Below are 3,970 nucleotides of genomic sequence, written 5' to 3'. Positions count from 1 at the left end.
TCAGTTCGTGAACCCTCCCCACATTGCAGGAGATAAAGGCAAATAAAAACGATTATTTATTTATTTATATAGTATTCCGTCTCACAACATAACTTGACGAACAAATAAAAACGAATTCTTTATATCAGATTCAAAACATTTATTGAAAAACAATTTTTTTTAAAGACATACACCGTCTTAGCCGATTTAGGCTCACAGACTGAATAAATGACGCGGACAACTTAAGATTAACATTTAACACCCAGTACCGAGATGGGAATCGAACCCATGCCATCAGTGGACCAGCGATTACCATCTTGGTGATGATGGAGACGTTTTTTTATATATCGTTCAGAGGATCTAATCTTCTTTGTTTTCCAAAAATAATTTGAAGTGAAAACTCTCATTGTAAAGATACCGAAAATTTGTTTATAATGGATTTATTTTTACACAATTTGTTGATTTTTAGAAGGCGTAGCAAAACACACCGGGTCAGCTAGTTTTATATAAAAAGCTGGCAAAATCCGGGCATTTGATTTCAAAATTGATGACCAAAAATCCGGGCAATATCCGGGAAAATTTAGTCAAAACCCAGAAATTACTTAACAAAAATCAAGTAGAAAAAAAATGAAAAAAAAAACTTTTTCATCAAAACTCATCGAAAGATTTTAAATCGTACTTGAGGCTTTCAAAAAACGTTTCATTATTATTTTTATAAAACTAGTCCAAAAAATATCGTTTTGGAAGCACAAATATAAATAATTTACAGTTCAATTTCCTTTTTTGTTTGATTGCCAAAAAATTTTAAAAAAATCCGTGAAAAATCCGGGATTTTTTCAATGAAATCCGGGCAACCAGGCCGGACTGTTCATAAATTTTGTATTAAATATCCGGGCAAACCCGGATAAAATCGAGCAATCTGGCAACCTTATCTTAAAGCTTTATCGGAAAGAAGCATTAAATTTAATTTGTGTAGTAGATATTGAAACACAATCCAAGATCGTGAATCTCCATCTGGCAACCCTACCCTAAAAAGTAACTTCACAGGCCTACAATGAACCGATAAACGATTTTTGCTCAATTGAGCTGCTCATCTCAGGCTCTTGTGATCCCTCAGCAATTTTACCATTTTATGAAATTGTCAGTATCTTTCTTCATCTCCTTCACGCCGAAGTCCACCCACCCCAGGAGCAGGGCCGAAATAGAATCCAACTACACGGACAAAATCAAACTACCCACTAGACTACCCACTGCTGGGTTGATACCGCTTAAGCCGCCAGTAGGTTGTTTTGGGTGAGTTATTTTGATTCACTAGTGGCTTTTCATCAATGTACCTAGCCGAAATCAGTAAAAATAACTTACTGTCAACTTCCCTTTTTGCCAATCGCCGACATTTTCTTTTTACAAACAGACGCGTGTAAAAAAGTTCGAGGGACGGAAGATTCCCGGATCCCGAAAACCGGGATTCTTGCCGCGGGTGGTGGAGCACGGTTGGGATCATATTCGCTTATTCGGTAAGTTCGCTTTGAAATTGAAATCCGAGTTGTTTATTCAGAAAAAAAAAACTTTTAGGAACTAATTTGCCTGCTGGAGGCGGCTCAATCCGATGTTCAAAAACCTTCATCGGAACTTCCAATTATCAAACTGTCGCCACTCAGTCATGTTACCCAGCGGCCTATACAGTACGGATCATGATCAAATTGGAGAGTTCGGATCAAACTGAAAAGTCCGGATCAAACTGATGCTCAACCATCCGGAATGGATGTCGAGGGGAGGGAGCTGAGTTGCAGGTAAGCTGTTTTTTTATCAAAACTTACGCTGGGCAATAGAGTTTTGCAAATCTCTATATTTTTCAATGGAAAAAAGTAATTTAGTTACTTAAATGAATTGATTGATTTAGAACAAGTAACGAAAAATAAAACGGATCCAAAACCAGACTTCCGGCCGGTGGACCAATTTTACTGAACGTGTGAAAGTTTTTAATAAGCTTAAGTTAGCTAAGCTGGCTCACAAAGATAGTCACAAATTTATAAATCAAATAAGCAGATTCTTAACATTTTGTCGGTATTCCATTTATCATATGAAGTACGAGCGAACTTGAACAATATCCTAGCATGAAACTATCAATTCAATATGATAATTTAATGCTTTCTCTCTATTTTGTTTCCACGCAGAAAATATCCCGTCAAATGGTTCATTGGCATATGTCACACCCGGCCAACATTATAATCTCTGCAACAGAGCCGGAGGATTGTTTTTAACATAAGGCAAAAATCTCCAATGCATCATTAGTGTCTACCGGATTCGATGGACGATACGGAAGCAGCAACAGGACCAAATAAATAGACCAGGTAGACAGAAAAAATCCGGAAGCTGGATAGGTGAAGGTTGCACTAAGCAAGTGTAGCTACCGGAAAGTATCTGAAAGAATTGATAGCCGATAGCTGAATAAATTCACCTTTATATTCTTAAATCTTGTTTTGTTGAGTTCGAAAATCCTTGAATATAGAACCTGATCTCCTTTTTAGTTATTTTGCATTTCAAAAGTATAAAAAATTCATTCCATTAGGTTTTATTTAAATTTTTACGTAAAATAACGGAATTGGTGAAAACTACCCACTGGGACCTTAAAGCACAACTACCTACTTTTAGGTTGTTGTGCTTTAACCTACTAGTAAGTTCCTGCACTGAAGTGGCGATTTACGTCAAAAGTACCTAGAGTGGGTAGTTTTTTCTGTCCGTGTATTATGGCTACCCGCTTTGGTTCGAATCTGACAGTCAGTTTTCCCAAACAACAATATGCAACGCTTCTTCAATGGTTGTTGTCCGTATCCGGCAAGGGGGAAAAATAGGCATTTTGAGAGGCAATCGCTGCAGGTGAGATTTGAGCTTTTATTGAAACTAATGGGAGGGTCGTTGCGGCATAATTCCACTTTTTGGGGAGAAAAGACCTTTCCTTGACTTTCTAGGATTATCGAGGAAAGGTCGCAAAAGTCGAACCGGAGTTTCGGCTGGCAATTGGTTTTAATAATCTTCGATCAAAATCTGCGCCAAAACCATTCAAAGCCGGGCGAAAATGCTAATGAGGTTCGGTTTCTCGACAATGCCAATATGAATATTTTAAAATGGTTTCACTGGCTAGTCAATCTGTTCCGGTCCAGACTTTGTTTGTGGTTTTCCACTGCCTTTACTCTTACAGATTTGCAGTGAAGTCAATTTGGTTTAAGATACCAACATACATAATTTGTTGTGGAAACTCAAACTTTCGCCGTTTCTGTTTAACCTTGATGATTTTTTTTCAATTTCTTTTTCAGAATTCAAAATCCTCGAATAGTTAATATTATTTCAATCATTTTTCATGGTTTGAAACTTTGTTTGTTCCGCATTGAATCACGAAGCGTTCGTGTTCCAATAGTCCTACAGAAAACCGATAATGGCAACCGATTTATGACTATATTTCCACTTTCGGAACCCGTAGATTGTTCCGTTGGCGCGGTCCGTAATTGTTATAATACATCTAATAAGTGCCCTTATCTAAGGGAGTAAACGCAAAGAGCAGTGCAAAGCAAAGAAACACTAACCATAGCTCACCGGGAGAAATCGGAACGTTCAAGTGGCGACGACAAAAAAGTGCCCCGAAGCCCATGATCGAGTAACACAAATTAATCCTCTGCGACGAAAATGGCCATTTTCACGCTATATTTTGCGGAAACAATTCCTGAAATAAAAACCAAACATCAACCACACCAAACCGGAAGGAGGAAAACAAAAGTACAAAACTACAAAAGAAAAACGAGGCCCACCTTCCGGAGCCCAAAAACAAAACTATCGGCCTTCGTGCAGCCGGATGATGATGGCGCGATGATGATGGTTGTCGGTCTTACCAAGAAGGAATTGTGTGATTCCAGTTCTGACTTTGCCTCGACTCGGTTTCCTTTCCGTGAGCGACGGGTACTTTATTGAGGATTATGCGACTGAACTTTCCGAAAAA

General features: G+C 38.2%; 1 long non-coding RNA gene across 1 annotated transcript; it reads left to right on the top strand.

Moving 5' to 3' along the window:
• Positions 1-1,331: 1,331 nt before the first annotated feature.
• Positions 1,332-2,318, top strand: LOC129744480 (uncharacterized). The gene is made up of 3 exons (XR_008736923.1): positions 1,332-1,493; positions 1,552-1,769; positions 2,154-2,318. It is a non-coding gene; the product is annotated as an uncharacterized LOC129744480 (long non-coding RNA).
• Positions 2,319-3,970: the final 1,652 nt, after the last annotated feature.

Source organism: Uranotaenia lowii, chromosome 2, assembly GCF_029784155.1.
Source record: "Uranotaenia lowii strain MFRU-FL chromosome 2, ASM2978415v1, whole genome shotgun sequence".
Classification (NCBI taxonomy): Eukaryota; Metazoa; Arthropoda; class Insecta; order Diptera; family Culicidae; genus Uranotaenia; species Uranotaenia lowii.
Note: the sequence above shows the minus strand (reverse complement) of the source record. Positions and strands in the feature narration are given on the sequence as shown.